The 18,342-nt window shown below is 40.7% G+C and overlaps 1 protein-coding gene across 2 annotated transcripts in view; it reads left to right on the top strand.

Moving 5' to 3' along the window:
• Positions 1-18,342, top strand: part of dlgap3 (discs, large homolog-associated protein 3) — a 111,959-nt gene that overhangs the window by 69,179 nt on the left and 24,438 nt on the right. The gene's annotated exons all lie outside the window — the stretch shown is intronic.

The following is an 18,342-nucleotide window of genomic DNA, read 5'->3' as shown; positions in this document are numbered from 1 at the left end:
ATAGCTTGTCCTTTCTCTCACTCTGCCTCCTTCTGTGCCCTAAACTAAAACAATGCTCTCAAGCCATGTAATCTGCCAAACACTTTTCTTCTAATGGCTTGAATGACTCTTTACTGCTTACCCCATATTTGTCAAGTTTATTTCTGTGCTTTGTGTACTCATTCATATACAGTATGTGCCATGACATCAGCTTGAGCAGCCCACATGGCGTTTGTTCTCCTTCTCTTTCTCAGACGGCATTAGCTCCAAGAATCCACTCTATTATATCTGGTGACATGTTGTTTTGCGGAAGCGCTTGGTGTGTATTGAGTATCCAGCAGTGTTGGGAATGATTTATTTGACCGCACTCATGGATGAAAGTAATCTTGGGCTTTCATATGCAAATAAATGTGACATCGCAATTATTTAATAGTTATTATTGCGATTATTTACTTCTTTGTTTTTGGTACTGTCACAGTCCATGCCGCCAGTTAAGCCTTTATGGTTCAGAAATGTTTACTTGTGGGCTGTTCCACATCATTTGACCATTTATTGTTCCAATGTGTTAGTTGGAAGAGCTTTCACTGACAAACTCTCTTCACAATGGCCTCTTGGATGACATAATTTTCAACTCTCACTTTCTGAGTTCATGAAGTGCTGAGTGCATGTGTGTGGGCCTAGGTCACTGCAGTCAACATATTCTTTCCTCGGTGGCAACACTTCAAACAGCATCTCTTCCTTTGTGCGCAGTGGTCAAGTCGGAAAACCTTATAACAGTTCCTTTTTCTGTTGCACCCTTCAGATTTTGCACTGCCAATACCAGAAAATATAAAGTGAATTCATGGGGTAAGAAATCCTTGAAACATTATAGTTTAGGGGTAGATGTTCGGCCTAACAAAGACAAAATTCTGCACACTCTGTAGGTTATTGAAATGAAGGCGTGCTTTATTTTTTACCATAGATTGCTGCAGGACGTTCACCGCTGCCCAAAGACCCATCTCCAGATATTTTTTTTCACTCAAACTTGGCTGTAAATACTGTTTAAGTGGCGCTAGCCCGCAGTTAGCTTTGCCCGTTAGCCTGTTAGCCTCTTCTTCGTGATTCTTTTAGTGTGTATTGGGGCCTCCGACCCGTAGGCAGCAAAGTTGCAGTTGTGGTTTTCTGGCCAGAGACACCAGGGGGAGATGAAAGACCCTCCAATCATCCCATTAACACTTACATTACCCCCAGAGGGACCACGGGAAGGATTTATTAAGGTAAACAAGTTACTTAGTACTACTTTAATTCATTATTTTATCCTGACGCTTTTCGGCCGGCCCAAAAGCACCGTGATCAGGCGGCCCACCGGGGGGAAAATGTCCCGACTCTCCCGATTACCCATCATGCCTCTGGATCAGAGGATATTCATCTTGCTGCTGAAAGACCTTCTTGAAAGGAAATACTGAAACAGCCCAGCACAGATGATGACATAAGAGCTTTTGTCTACAATGACAGCTGAGCGCTTTTACAAACGTACTCTGTCGATCTCATTGCAATACCCTGATACTGTAATTTAAACAATGGTTAGAATGCATTATACATAAGTTTGCTTCTGTAATTCAGGCCTTAACCTGAACAGTGGTGTAAATATCAGAGCTGCCACTGCATCAATTTGCCTGGCCCCACACGGAAGACACATTGAAATGCAGGTCTTGTGTTGGCCCATGAGGCAGAAAGCAGGATTAAGCAAGTTATTGACTGTGTTTCTTGCTCAGCAGTGCAATTACTTTTATAGCTATTGACCTGCGCTTTTTATTGAAAACTAAAGTAATGTATACAGGCCGAAAGTGTTTCTTGACGCCCAGTATATTTTGAAGCCTTCATTATGTAAAGTCTCCAACAAACACTGTGACGCTCGAAATGGCTGATTTTCATTTTCTTCCTGCATTCGCGATTTGTCGGTATTCCTGTCTGACTCGCCTTGAGTCTCTAATTCTCTGTCAGTGTCTGTCTTCTTCACTCCTGTTGATTTATGGATATCTTTTATCAATGCTGAAAGCGGGGCTCATCTGTTCTGAACTTCCACCGGTCTCATATCATCCGCTGAAGTGCGCGGATCAGGCAGAATTGAGTCCATTGGTGTGTGCGCGTTCGTGACGCGGAGAGAGAGCCAGCCAGTGGATCAGCCTTCAAATGATTTAATCAAAGCCATCCATCACATCTGGATAATTAGACAGCAGCGTAGATCGTAAAGCCAGAGCCCGTTGCTTAAAGCTTTTTTGCTTACTGGAACATGTCACAGTAGGAAGAAAAGGCGTCCTGCATAGTCTTACTGTACAAAAGGGGTTAAACTCTTTGAATTTTGACAATTAAGCTGGAAAGGACACCAGAAGAGCCATTTAAGACAGCAAGTCTGGCGTTAGCGGGTGATAGCCAATTAGATATGTCACATTAGCGCTAGCAGGCACCGCTCTGTACAATGCCTGATTATGACCGAGACACTGGAGTATATGGCACTAAATGTCGACAAAAAGTCAAAATAATATGTCAAGCAGAGAGAATTTCATCATTTGAACTAAAAGTGGCCCAATTAGGGCTGTCACGATACTTGCTAAATCGACTTATAGTTAAAAAAAATAACAGATAAACGATATATTTTTGGCCTCGATATTTATCATCTATACATTTATTAGCATTTCCCCTCTGTTTTGAGTTTCATTATATGTCATGTTTATTGCAGCTTGTGTGGTGTTTTAGGATATGATGATGCACTTTTAGAACAAAGGCTTTCTGTCATTTATATGCCTGAGAGTTGACAGTATGTAGTATCGTTAGTCAATAATATCGTTTTTCGCAATACTTTTCTTCCTCAATATATCAAACTTCAAATTTGTTATCGTGACAGGCCTAGGTAAGAGAGGTTATAGAGGTCTAAATCTCTTTGAGGCTGTGAATAAAGTTCTGGCTACACCACAGGTGCAATGTAACGCGGCGTGTGTCCAACCAGTGCATCCAGAACACTGTCTGATATAATGCTCCAGTGTTCTTAATGGTATCTCTGTATTTGTCCCTGCTCTCCTGTGTTGTAAATGTGGCATCTTCCTGCCAGGGGTCTCTGTTTTTCCACTGTCCTTTTCCGACTTGTGAGGCCTTGAGGTCAGATTGAGAAGTGCCACCTGTTGAATATTCTGTGTAGCAAACGCTTACCAGTGCAAAAGCTTTACTTAAGAACCATCAAACTTGACGCCATTGGCACAAAATTAAGATCATTTAAAAAGCATATTGTGTTTCTAATAGTATGTGTATAGGATTTGAATGCTTCGCTTTTGCTAATTATGATAATGCCGGTTCAGAAGATGATATACATTGCACGCACAGATTAGCACTAATCCTGCCAACTTGTATTTTCTATATTACTCTAGCTCATAATCACTCGTCTTCTCCTCTCAGAGATCCTGTTTTAATGATGTCTCGTGTTTACACTGATTTGATGAGGGTGTGTGGGCTGGGTTCTCTCCTGGGGTTTTAAAACAATGTAGACTCATGAATGCATACCTAATGAACACATGCACATAATGGGCACTCATATTGTGTGTGTGTGTGTGTAAATATTTTGTGTTGCAAATCGTGCATGTTTTGGTTGTCTTTGTGTCCTGCAGCTGCAATGTTTTACTCAGGGGCACTGTGAACACATAACCCCCATGGTGGCCTCCTTATACTGGCTTCCAGTCAGCTACAGTATGGGATTGGATTTAAGATACTGTTGATGGTTTTCCAATGTTTGAATGGGAAAGCCATCAAGAAACTGAAACTGAACAGGACGATTTTGCTTGTGAATCCGTTAATAGCTTTGTTGATGTGCATTTGTTGCTTGGATGAGTTCCATTAAATAAATTGAGAGCGTGATTAAACTGAAGTGCTTCATTTTAAATAATGTGGACATGTGACTCATCGTTTGTTCATTTGTTGTTCCTGAATGAGACCACCAAACCACCGGTCCCTTGTAGGTAAAAGGTTGGGGGCCACTGCACTATAGGACAACATGTCAGTAGAAGTCGAGACCCATCTCCAGATTCTGAGTTCTAGGTTTGTGGTCAGGAATACCTAGCTCTTAAGGATTATCTTATTGTGAATGTTTTGCATTGATGGGGGAAATTGCGGCTCCCATGGAAGCCCACCACATCAGGCTTTTTGCTTTTAGCAATGGAAGTTATTCAACCGAGCTCAATTTAGTAGAGAGTATCAAGCAAATTGGCTGCTACATAAGGAGAAAGACCACCAGGTCAGGTTTATGGACAGTATGTGTGTGCTGGTCTGTGAGGGGAGATGCACCGCTCTTAGCATTTGAAATGGCTGATATATGGATTGTTCAGAATAAAAGCTTTTTATGAATTTTGTGGGTTAAAATGCCATTGGTGTTGTTTCCAGGTGAACACCGAAACATGGAAGAATCAACAGAACCATTGGTCAAATTCTTCACCACTCAAGACAGTGTACTCAATAGTTACTTGAAAAATCAATACGTCATATATCCATGAAGAGCCAATCAAATGACATGTGTCTTAGGCCTAATAGTGTATGTGTTTTCTAAATTACTGATAAACATCTCAGTTACTGATAAACGGGAAAGGGATGGTTCATGTATAGTACATAACAGCACATCAGTCGTGTCTTATCATCAGTTGCATTTCTGTTGCGTGAAAATAAAAAGGGTGGGCAAAGGTCCGACTGCCAGGATATTATTATTTAATGGAACATTCTGTTTAAATAGTTTAGTAAAAGATAACAATGACATTATTGTGCCATTTTTACAGGTGCTTTCTAAAACAAGAGATGTGTTGCCTGTTTTGTGCCTGTTTATAATTTAGCATGTCTACATCTCCACATACATATTATAGTGTTATTGTATCTTCTTCGTTCTGCTGATCACAGTGTGGGCTTTAGAGTGTTCAGACCTGAATCTTCTGGGTTGTCTAAAAGTAGAAGTGACATTATGCTTGAGGTGCCTGTGAAATGGTACTGACATCTGATTAAAAGCGTGACAAATGATGCCTTATTTTTAACAAAGCTATGAACCTGTGACAAAGTGGCACGGGAGAAGATGGCAAAGTAACACCGGAGATTTTTCATAACGTGAAGCTGCTTTGTATTGAACACAACCACCTCAAAATGTCAACAGTTGCTGTTCCATTTCCCATCGCTCTTCTTTGTTTTATGATCCGTTTGTCATTGCTTTGTCTTTGGCACACTCGCTCTACTATTTGGGTCTTTTCATGAAGCCCGGAGAGAATTGTTGGGTTTCTGATGTAACTGCTTTAGCACTTGGTATAATGGTTTATAATGCACTCGCTGGGAGCTCTGTGATGGCTCAGAGACACTTTAACAAGCACTGTGCACCAGTGAACTTGTCCAATCTGTGCAGGGCGAACTCAAGTAAAAAACTCTGTATTTTTGTTACAGTAAGACACACAAACAAAGTGCCCATAGAGGTCATGACCTTAGTTCAAAAGTAGATTAATTGTACATTACGCCATGCAAAGCTCTTCAGTGGCTCAGATTGCAAAGATGAATGAATCTGAATTGAGAGAAAGATAATGTGTGTATTAGAAATAATGTGTTTTGTGGTTTATGTGTGGTAATGTTTTTGTGCGTCACGTTCAAGTGGACGAGCTGATCTGCCAAGATCCCTTATTCAAAACAAGCAAGATGTTTTGAAAGTTACATGTCTCTTTTTGAAGGTGCATTATGCAACTTTTTATGTGGGAAAAAAAGTTGCATAATGCACCTTTAAGGTAATATATAATTCTTATCTCTGTATAAATGAACCAATTCAACGTTTATCTGGGTATCTTCATTGAAAGTTCTTGAGTCATCTTCTGTGCTCATTGAAGATGGACAACTCCTGTACGACTGAGAGCCATGGCACCCCAATGTAAAGAGATAGGAGCTGGGACGGCATGCCTTATCCAGTTTATAATAGATCCATGACACAGACATGTTCATCTGGGTATTTTAAAGGTGCATTATGCAACTTAATTGCGAGGGGAAAAAAAGAAAGAAAAAAAAGTTGATATTTGTATGTATTTGACCTTGTAGTGACCCAGTAGCAGTATGAGTGGTTACCATGGCGCCTTTACTTTCGATCACGGTGGTCTCTACAATGCTCCAGGATCACTTGTTTTGTAGGTTTTCTGGTGAGAGAGTCCCGCAGCAGTGAAAACCTTCACTGGCTTCCAAACAGTTATCCTGGAGCGTCCTAGAGATCACTGTAATGGAAGGTAAAGGCGCCATGCTGACCACTCATACTGCAAGGTCTCTACAAGGTCAAATACGCACAAGTGTCAACTTTTTTTTTCACATAAAAAGTTGCATAATGCACCTTTAAGGCTATGTGTGTTTCTTAACGTTTCTGTTCCATAAAAACATTGTGCCATTCTTCCACATCATCTTATGACCATACATTATGCACTATGGAATGGGACTCCAACCTTCCCCCTCCTCCATGAATTATAAAGCAAACCCATATGTACTGCCTTGTTAATCTAGATCACCAACTGTGGGCTCATGGAAGCTTGACGCCCCAGGGCTTTTTTTTGGGTGGGTGGGAATTTGCAGGAAAGATCGTCCGCTCCCTCATTTCCTCACCTACTTATCCGATCTCTTCCCTGTTTTGACTTTTCGTGATCAAGTTGCCCCACCAGATTTGTTTCAGTCCTCATTCATTAGACTTCACCTAGCATATGTCTGTTCTCAAAAGTTCACTGTCACTCATCGCCCAGAGAATTGCATGCTGGGTATGTAATTCAAAAAGTGCCCTCGCGGTGGTCGACTTTCATATTCTGAATTCTTAATACCTCCCTGTGAATGCGGGTGCTGTCAAAATAATATTCAGAAAATGGTGACTTGTCCAGACTTCTTTTCACTCTGGCTGTGTGTCCCGCTGTATTTTCCCCTCGTTAGTCTTGCATTAATTACAGCACTAACCTTAGCGAATGTCACCTCTTGGCTGAAGTGAATGGAGTTAAAGCAAAATGATCATCTCATTATTGGATATTGTATTCAGTGAAATGTACAGACTTACTTCCCAAAACTTTTTGGCTTTTTGGCTTTTATTCTTAAGCTATAGCTATTGGAACTGCCCAATATCTATTTGCTTGTGGCCAATGGTTCCTGGATTTGTTTTACTGCATGTCAAAAAGCAACTTACACAGCAGAGGGATGGCGTGCTCAATTAATCCTTCTTCATTATGTTTATGTCATGCAGAAAGAGGGGAATATAGTTTCTTCCATTAGCCTCAACAGTTGCATTTTAGACATCACCAACAAAGAAGTGTGGTTTGTTTACATACCTGGTCTCTGCCCTCCTGATTTATGAGTGAACAATGTAATCTAAAAGCTCAAAAGACTCAATTTTACACAAAGTGTCCTCATAAAGAAACTCTACATCTTACTATGTGAAAAACACCCTGAGCCGAGAACTCCACCTGTATTTTCAAGTCAACTGTTGAATTTTTATTCCAAGTTCTGGTTGAAGCCACGAGGTCTTGACATGGTTGTGTTGTCACAGTCACACACCGGTCCGTTTCTTTCACGCCTACATAGGTGAGAGTTGCATTTTGTTTGTGAAGATGTAGTCAGCAATTTAATTTCACAGGTCAGTCTCAGAGGAGCGCTGGAGGAGCTGGAGAACTGAGCGGACAGTAATTGAAAGCACTGGAGCTCATCGTCCGTGTTTTCTGCTCCGTGTGTTTGTGGCTTTCCATGGCTGTGGACAGTAGTGTTTGTTGACAACTTTGTGTCTAGGGAAACGTCAATCCAAGAGTTTCCCTCTTTTTTTGTTTTTTTGCCACAGAAAGATGAATTAATACACAGAGCTACCTTTGAAGAAGTGGCATTCAATTGACTATTCTCTATGAGTTCCAAATTTTTCATCAAACATATTTTAGAAGTTTTTTTGGTCACTGTTTTTTATATTTCAGAATTGTATTTTGTTTTATTCAGAACACGTGTGTTATTATATATATAACTGCATATTGAGGGTCTTTTAACATTTATTTTCATTAAAACTTTCACAAAGCTATACCATCGTGCTAGTCATTTCAGGGTTTAATCCTGAATTCAAATTTAGTTTTAAGCTTTAAAAAACGTTAGTATAAATAAACAGTTTATGTGACATATTGATTTGACCCCTAACACACAGTTAGTGAAAAAGCATGGATGGAAGAATGTATAGGAAATTGCATTATATTATCAGCCCGAGCATCAGGGGCTCTTATAATCGTATAGCGCAGAGTGAAGCGGAGACTTACACGCTCCTCTCATCAGGCATGTTTCGTGCACATACACATGTATTGGAAAAATTAACAATTAGTATCATGAACACAACTTGGAAGACATGCAGTCACATGTTTAAGTCCGGTTTGAAAAATGCTTACATTTGTTTATACACAACATGACTGTTTCCATCAACGGTTTTCACAAAACAGGCTGAATCTAACGTTACCTCATTATTAATCAGGCGGACATCGCTTCATTACTGCTGAGGAGAATAATAGTGATAATACAAGGGAAAGTGAGAGGACAGGGCCGAAAAAGGGGTGCAGCTCAAATCAGGGCTTGAATTTTTGCAGATGATTATCAATGATTGTCTGAGAGGTTATGAGAGCACAATGCGGCTGGCTGAGAGAGAGAGTCAGAGGAGTGAACTGGAGTGGCAGATGATCAGAGTGTTTTGTGGTTCAATTTGCACTTGAGATTTATTTGTAAAATTCAGATTTTGAAAGTGCATTATTTTCTGGGCCGTGTGGCTGTATGAGAGAGACAAATGACAACTAAAATGGATTGAGACGGGTTTTGTATCTTGGTCCCTTGGGTAAGAAACTCCTTCTATCTTGCTTGTAGCATGTGTTTGAATAGTGTTGAGAGAAAGCTCTGAGTGCAGAATTTCAGCCATGTTTGTCACAAGTGTGACATAGAATTCAGTGGATAATGTGGTAATGTGCACCAAATTCTAAAAGAACATAAGACATTATCTTTAGCATTACCCTTTTTTAGTTCCTTCAGTTTATTCATCCTTCAGTTTATTCATTAAAAATGACGTTTTGTAAATATTCCCTGTGATAAGAATTTGTGTCTGTATGAATGATAATAAATGACATTCAGCAGGTTCGGGAAGAAGAGCTGGTCCAAGCCTTGTCAACTTTAATACTAAATTTAGTCAATTTTCAGCCTGTGAATTTATTGAGAAAAATGCTTTAGCCCAGTGGTTCTCAACTGGTGGGCCGTCGGGATCCAGCATTACCCATGACTGGCTTTTTCAAAGACATTTCAAAGACATGTAGTCTGGGAGTGAGCGTCATCTCAGCGATTTCCCGGTGGGTGTGATTAACAGACGGCCTCAACCAATTAGAGCAACGCTGGATACGTGGCAGTAACAAGCGGCAGGAAGTGTTGTCAAAAACCTTTTTGACGAGGAGCGCTTCGAAAGCTGTTTCTTGCTCCGGTTTTAGGGATTTAATATTTTCCAAATTATTTAAAACAGACGAAAGAGCAGAAGAAAACAGTGTATCATCGCCGTACCGCCATCTTTAATGTTTTGGAAGAGTGCGTGGTGGCTTCCATTTCTTGGTGCGTGATTGGACCGTTACAGGTTATCGTGAAATGATAAACTGCGAGCAGCCGCCCTGACGGTTCTTCTTTTGAACAGGACCATGGCAGGCCCATGCAACTGCAAGCTGTGACCCAAATAAGCATTTTATTTGTTGTATAAAATATACTGGGATTTCTCACAAATTATTGTTAAATTGTAAAACATTACCTAAGCCTGTAAAGCTGAAACAACTCAAAACAACTCAGAAACATTTTAATTCAAGTCATTTTAATAGACCCAGGTTGTAGCTTAATACCTTTTCAGTCGATACATTTTGTACCCACTTTTGTGTACGGACCCACCATTTGAGAACCACTGCTTTGCCTGTATCGCCTAACCCTATAGAGAAGGTATCTTTTCTCTCATGTGCCAATGTAGTGCTGGCCAAAAAGTGCCGTCTGCTCCATTGTAAAAGCACCCAAATCACTTTTGGTCTGTGATTGCAGGACAATCACAGTGCATTATTCAGGCGGGATGGGGGTATTATGCACCATCTGTGTCCATATCCCCGTGGCCCTGTCAGAATTGATCCACAACCCTCGACCTTTTCAGACAGGCTGTGGCGTGTGGTGTGGCGGAGCAGGCGTGTGGCTGCTAGTGTTTGGCTGTGTCTGGAACATGAGTCAGCCTGCTGCTCTGTAACCTTTCCACTGGATCAACTACAGGTCACACACCCAGACCTGCTGCCTTGGTTTTTATACAGCGCTGCAAAGGTCGAAGCATGGCCCGAAACCGAAATATTACTTCTGAATAACCCACAGTGAACCGATTACCAGTAGGTAGGGGGATTTATGAGGTCTGAAAAGTCAATTGGAAATGAACATCTCAGAAGGAGTTTCTCAAATAGTGATGCTGTATGACTGAATGATTTATTTATTTTTTAGATACAGAGTCGAACAAATCCTCTGTTTTCTGATTCATTGCACGTTACATCTAGGCTAATGTTTGTTTTCAGTGAGATATGTAATTTTTCATGATGACTCAACTTATTTGATGCGTGAATAGTTTTTCCACCTTTTTATCCTTAACTGAGCTGCCAAATCACTTTTTTCATAAACACACTGTAGGATTGAACCTCTCATAGTATGGCAATTGGTCAACGATTTCAGGTTTAAGACATACTTAACCACCCTGGAGCTCAACTGTAGAACCAAAGCTACAAGACAGAACTAATACATTTCATGATTAAGGCTTTGAATTCTTACTGCATGCTCTGAGAGACCCCAGGACGTACATTTCTCACATTTTAAGGAGTACATGCTGTAGACCCTATTAGCCAAAACCAATCCATCATTTGGAACTGAGGTTTGCCAAACCAAGACATTTTACAACTCTTTTTATAAAACTACTTCTAGCGCACTAGCAGAAGTCACATTGGGGTCAGCTGTCAGCTCAAGTACCGAGTTTCAGAACTCACTGAAAGCAGGTTCTTAAACTGCATTGTGGAATATTTGCCGCTGGGTAAGTTACTGCAGCTTTTGACTCTGACTCTGTGAGTCTGTGCTGCACAGTTTTGGCAAATCTCCTGGCACAGTGTTAACTCTGCACTGCGCGGGTTGCACAAACAAAAACATGGATCTATTGATAATATTCAATTATAAAGAAAAGGAAAAGGATGAAAAACTAATGAAGAACTGTGCAAATAAAATCAGATTGTACACCTAAAATCCAAGGAGTATTGAGGCTCCTGTACTCTGTGGGATATGAAAGGACACACATTAAAAAGAGGACGGACCAATCACTGATCTGGTCCCGATGAGATTAGCTCACATAGGCTGGACATTATTTCCAACTATAAATGACTGCTAACTCATTATTTTTTTGGATCCACAGTAGAATAAATCTTGTCTCATATGACATGAGTTAGTTCTCATAATGTTCTTGATTTTTTTCTTTCATTTCCCTTAAAGCAGAACTAAGTAACTTGTTTACCTTAATAAATCCTTTCCGTAGTCCCTCTGGGGGTAATACAAGTGTTAATGGGATGATTGAGACGCTACGACACCTGAAGTGGCACTTATAGACCCACACATCAAATATACCTTTCAGCCACATAGTAGCCTCCTTGCATCCAATAATTCAGTGTTGTTGTTTTTTACAACAAAGCCCTCCCTGACATAACCTTTTATCTGGTGGTTCTGATGTTTTTTTTCCTATTTTTACCCCTAATGTTGTTGTGTCTTTTACTTTCACTTTTCACCACACAGAAAAACATCTGCCTCGCCTATTTTCTTCATTCATCTCAGCTTAGGACCGACACTGCTTGTACACTTGCTTATTCCTTGGGCTGCTGCCACCGCTAAACTATCTGTCCTTATTTTGTCCATCTCCAAAACTCCAGAACGTTCCCTCGGTCACAGCTGGCCAAGAACGTTACAGCACTTAAGGGATCACGTTGGCGGCGCCCTGACGGTTCCGCTTGTCGGGTGTCCTTGGATCGAGCAGCCTGCCTCTCCTGACGTACATTCGCGGGGATATTATACGCGGTACCTATGTGTTGCCGTGTTAATTCGCCGTGCACGTGTGTTTATCTCAACATGGGCCCGATTTGCAGCGCGTCTAGGTAGAGTTAATGTGTTTTAGATTCCTCTCTGATTGGGATTAATTAGATGATAAGCAGTGTGCACAGACAAGATGCTTATTCTGATTAGAGCCACCGGCTTCCAGTGAGAGGCAGAACTAACGAGGCTTGAGAACTTCAGCAGCAGCCATTTGGAACACCTTGTCCTCACACTTCTGCTCAGCTGCAATTCACTCTTCACATCTTCACTCGGTATCGGCTGTGGGGCACGTTCAGAATGACATTCTTATTTGCATAGGTTTGCATTTACTACAAGGCGTTTCTATGGGGGAGTGTGGGATGTTGCTGCGTGTGTATACTGTATATGTGGATGTGTGTGCACAAGAAGAAAAAAACATTTTGAAGCTGCAAAGTGTCTAAGGCACAAGAAAAGGCGCGTTTGGGGTGAACAATGTTGCGCTGTGATCGTGGGCAGAAAGTGTTCGAGCCCAAGAAAATTGCAAACAAGATAGTACAGGCCAAGGGATACATAATCACAGCATAACCGCATTCGAATGAAGTTATTTCTTTTTTGATAAATGCCTTATTCTACACCGTTTGAGGATTTTTTTTAAATGGTAACTGTTAAGGTGCTTTATTTGTCATTATACAACTGTTTACAACAACGAAATTTGACTCATCCTTTGACGACCCTGGGCAATAACAGTGGGGGACTGCAGTGCAGCGCTCAGGGACCCATCTCTAGATGTGGAGCCAGGCTGATGGTCAGAATCACTTGGCTGGAGGATTCACCTATTCCACATGTTTTTAGTGGTAGGGGAAACCGGAGTACCCGGAGGAAACCTATGCAGACCAATGTGGTGCCACTGCTTTATGACCACGACACTAAGGGGCCGCCATTGTCCGCCATTGCTGCAGTACCTCCATATATGGGCAGCAAAACAAGCCAGTTTTCCATTTGTTAGCGTTGCACTTTCCACATGTTTTAAGCAACTGTAAAGCCTGGTTTCTAGTTTTTTTTGGAACTTTCTAAAGCTAAATATATGCTGGCTTAGTTACACACAGGGAGGACATGCACACTGCGCTGCCCTCCACCCTTATTTGGTGGCACTACCGTACCCAATAAGGCATTGATCCCTGCGCTTAGTTTGATCTCTGTGTGGTGTCCCGGACTGTGTGAAACCTTTCTTTATGGAGTTTGTTCTGTGTTTCTTGTTGTGTCTCCTCCGAAGCATCTTCCATTAAGCCGAAAAACTGCACTGACCGCCAACGCTCTAGCTCGTTACTTCCGACAATGTCCTAATGCAAGGCAGGGTTCCCCTGCTCTTGACAAGCCTTTATGGGACATTAACAGGAACATGCCTTTCTTTCATTTGGCAGTATTCACCTTATTCCACCCCGCCCACTTTTGCCACTTTTTGCGTTGTCTCGGCACCTCGTTTTCCAGACACCTCCGGTCGAGCGCGAAGCCCGTTCATTTTAACGGAGAACGAGGGAAAATATTCTCCGCTCAAATCTGATGTTTAGTCGATTGATTTGTGTAAAATGTCTAATGTTCATTTGCACCAACATGTCAACACTGCACCGTTTCTCTGTGCGGCCTGAAAACGGCTTTGTTTTCGTGTAGTGACTGATTTTATGCGGACATCTCCAGTCCCATGTTAACACATAGGGGCGGGCACAATTCATGGCGGCGCCCACGCGAGCCTCCGGAATAAGGTGAATATGAATTTGCAAAAGGGAATTTTGAACCCTTACAATGAATTTTACATTTTTTGCATTATTGGGACATTTCTAATAAAGTATAAAATTTCTGTTACGAGTTAATTCTAAAAAAGGTTTGTATTTGTTGTAACTAGCAGACATCCATAATGGAACATTATTCAAAACAAAATTACAAAGTTTGGTCCTAGCCACTGTCATCTCATTTCCAATCTCTATAGCAACGCCCTGTATAGAATCTGAACACAACCAATTCAGGCGACCATGTGATTGATTGTCTTGGTGTACACGATTTGAGCATACTATCCATCTTACGCACGTTTTCTGACAACAAAGGAAAGTAAGTTGGACACAGCAACATTCTTGTAAGTTTGCACCCCTCACTGCAAAGATTTAGAATTTGGGCTCCAGTCCTCCATCTTGTGTGTTTGAAACGCTTCCTCATGTGGCTGTCGCAGATGGCCCGTCAGTCACGCAGTCTCCAGCTCAGCACATCATCCAAACTGCTCACTAACTTCTGCTAAATGCGCCTCTGAGTCATCGCCAACCCCAGTGTCTGTCTAATTACAAGCCGTTCCCGTTGTCTGCTTTAATTGGTGATGGACAAGCTGCACTCTTCAGATGAGTTACCCATTGAAAAGCACAATTTATTTGATTAAACATTCAACAGCTAAAGCAACCTCTACATTTGAAACAGTGTGCCGATGTATTTTTAGTGGCTTCGTCGTTGAATTCAGTTTATGATTCAATAAAGTAGTTCTTCTGCAGTAATAGTTTATATATTGCTGCTGTTAGGAAGATGTTGTTCATTAGTGGTGAAAGCAATATTCTTGTGACCTTATTGCGGACAGCCTGTATATGAGTGGTCGTGTGAGTTAACCTCCCGCATCTATAAAAGAAAAGAAAAGTTGTGTTGCAGCTGAGCTACGGCAGGTCAAACGAGGACAATGCAGATAAATTGTTCTCATTGTTCTCAGAAACGACAGGCATCTAGAAATGTATTTTTAAATAATAATTTATTTTCTATCACTTATTTTAAAATGTAGGGAATAGAGCAGATATGTCAAACTGGCGGCCCGCGGGCAAGATCCGGCCCGCGAGATAGTTTGGCCCCTGACTTGTAGTACATAAATTGCTGAGTATCTAAAAAAAAAAGGACGTCTCTAGCTCATTCCTGTGTGGAGTTATGAATGTTTAAAGAAATACTCAGAGTGCTCAATACAGCCACCAGGGGGGAACTTAAATTGTATTTTAAAAAAAAGCAAAGAATTCTACACAAAAAATGTTTTCTCAAGAGTATTGGGTTTGTTTACATTATATGTGGTCCCGCCGAGGAAGCTGGATTTTGGCCCACAACCCAAATGAGTTCGACACCCCTGGTATAGAGTGAACAACGTTTTAAAGTTTTTTTGTTTATTTTTGTTTTACTTTGTTTGTAAGTTTTGTAGAACTTTGGTCAACTAAGTTTTGTTTTCAAAGTCTGTTATAAATAAGGTTCCAGTTGCAATAAGAAGTTTGATGAGAGAGTAGGTTGTGTAGAATTTCAATTTTCAGCTTCAGTAGAGATTAATAGTTGTTTCAATTATATAAAAGATGTAATATATTCGGGAAAAAAACATGCCTTAGTAAACTGGAACAGTGCACACATTATGTTTGGCAAACACTTTTATTCTTCTCGACACAGGCATTTTTATGTGAGTATCTTGACGGCATTCAATACATTATTTATTACTAAAATACCATCACTTTTGACGTATTGTTGTAGTTTGTGGGTTTTACTAGCCCGGGAAAACCCATGCTGTGTGCACAAGCAGTCTGGGGACCATGGCCGCAATCTTCGCATGGATTTGGGGACCGATCACAGAACGAGGAGGGACGGCAAGATGATGACGAGCTATTTGACATACGGACGCTTGTAGTTTGTTTACGGATAAAAAAAATAAAAGTTTATATACGGATTCAACATGACAGCAGCAGATGCAACGCCATCTTTCGATCAAGCTTTAGATCGTGTTCTAAGTAGTTTAGCTCGAAAGTTTACAGCGGTTACGTCATCGGATACAATTGATACAATTGGCTATGGCTACGTGACGACGCATATGATAGACATTCGCAGCGCCCAATAAACGACTATGTACAATCATAAACCACACCTCTCCTACGAGAGAGTGGTCTCCAGACTGAGCGGATCCACAAAGGTGTTATTTGTTCATTTTGTATGTTTTACAATTATTGTTTATTGTTTAGGAACATAAATAGCAAGCAATTCCTATGCTGTTTGAAGTTATGCTATCTTTATCAATCAACAGAAACATTTCCACTTTCCAAATGTGTTCATGAGAGTTTTTGTTGTTAAGTAGATCACCACTATCACGGTGGATTCGCTTCACATTGGATCTGCCTCAGCTTTTCCCTATTGCTACAAAGGGATGTGTTTAGGGACCAGTGTTGTGGGTAATGTACTACAAAAGTAACGAGTTACAAAAATATATAACTTTTTTCTGTAACGGAGGAATATAATGTATTACTTGCACAAAATACAGTAATATATTAGTCATTACAATTTAAGTAACTCGAGTTACAAGTGCATTAAAATGTGTTAATGAAAAAATCTCGCCCCAAATAAAGTGCAGCACCAAATCAAGTTGGACATTGGTGTATAAGATCTGCAGTTGCAGTAGCGTCAAAACACGATAGAATGGGGGAAAGCGAAGGAAAAGGAACTCTTTGACTGCACCTGTTTTCAGTGACATTATTACTATTTTCAGTTTATATTTTGCCAGAAGAAACTCAGAAGTTACTCCAAGTAGTGTAACAGTAATATGTAATACAAACATGTTACATTTCTAAAGCTGCAACTACTAATATAGAATTTATTACAATATTAAAGTAACATGCCCAACACTGTTGGGGACAGGTAAATAATCAAAGGTCCTCTCTGGATTTTCATGAGAAAATAATGCAGTGTTTGGTTCAAATTTTCAGCTGTAAGGAAGTTGTATCAAATGTGGTAGATGATATTGTTATTTAAATATTGTATTTTTAAACCACCAAAAGACCCATCTAAAATGAAAATGTGAGTTAAGTATTTATTTATTTTTATTGCAAATGTGTCTTTCTAATCTATCAGTCAAACCATAGCTGTTTGCATCCTTCACCTTATTACGTAAATAAAACAAAAAAGTGGTTAAATTCAGTTCATTTATTCTCAGAAGTTAATAATAAGTAGAAGTAATACATGTTTAAGGGAGTCAATGGTGAAACAGTCTTTTGAACCACACCCTCTGTTTCTTCTCCAGTTCTTGGTCCAGAGCTCTGACCATCTTGTGCAGCTGCTCGGTCACATCGCCATTCCTCTTCAACGCCATTTTGAGATCCTGTGTCTCCTTCAGCATACATGCCTTCTCTTCTTGAAGTTCAGACATGGCTTGTTTGTGGGAGGCCTTTTGTTGCACTGCTTCCTGTTCCACTTGTTTGATTTTCTTCTTCAAGATTTTTCTTTTTCAGATTCTTTTTCTCTAAATTTGTTCACAAGGTTTTTCAAGAGAGAGGTTTTCTCCACCTCCCAGTTTGTGGATGTCTGGACGGCCTCCTCTGTCACTTCTTTAATCCGTTTCTTCAGTCGCTGAATCTGCTCGACCATTCGGTCTTTCTGCTCAGCTTCTTTTTGCAAGTGACAGCCAAGCACAACAGTTTTGTTCTTTACGTTGTCCAATTCCGCTTCAAGTTTTGCAGATGTCTCTCTCAAGGCTTGATTGTCTGCCTCTTTCTTCTGCTGTGCACTCTTGAGCTCATCCATCTGCTTCAAGAGTGTCTGTTTCTTTGACTTACACTCTGCCTCATTCTTTTGCAGCGTACCCTTGAACTCATCTATTTGCTTCAAGAGTGTCTGCTTCTCCAACATAGACTGTGCCTCATTGTTTTGCAGCGTACCCTTGAACTCATCTATTTGCTTCAAGAGTGTCTGCTTCTCCAACTTAGACTCTGCTTTGTCCCTTTGCAGCTTATTTCTCAGCCGCTCAGTGTCCTTCAAGAATGTCTGTTTTTCCATGTCCCACTCTTGTGATTTTTGACTCGCAGCTACAGTCACCTTTTCTAAGCTGTCAGTCCTTTGATAAACCTCATTCAAGGCCTCTATTTCTGCATTCTTGTCCATAATCTGTTTTTTAAGCTCAAAAGTCTCTTTTGTGAATGAGGCCGTCTCCTTTTCAGAGTTTTTGAGGGCCTCCTTGGTTTCCTCCAATTCTTCTTGTAGCGCTTTCATTTTTCCGCTCGGTTGGTTAATTTCATTGGTGTGCACTTCTTTTAAAGTAGCAATTTCACCCTGGAGTTCACTTTTCATCGTGCCCTGCTCCTGGAGAAGCTGGTGTAGTTGTGTATTGTACAATTTGGATTGAAGCTCCTGACATCTCTTGAGGTCCTCCATGTCTTTCAGCAGAACAGTTTCTCTTGCTTTGGCCACTTTAGCCACGGAGGCCTGGGTTGCCAGTTC

The sequence above is a fragment of the Gobius niger genome (genome assembly GCF_951799975.1).
Source record: "Gobius niger genome assembly, chromosome: 14".
In the NCBI taxonomy this organism is placed as follows: Eukaryota; Metazoa; Chordata; class Actinopteri; order Gobiiformes; family Gobiidae; genus Gobius; species Gobius niger.
Note: the sequence above shows the minus strand (reverse complement) of the source record. Positions and strands in the feature narration are given on the sequence as shown.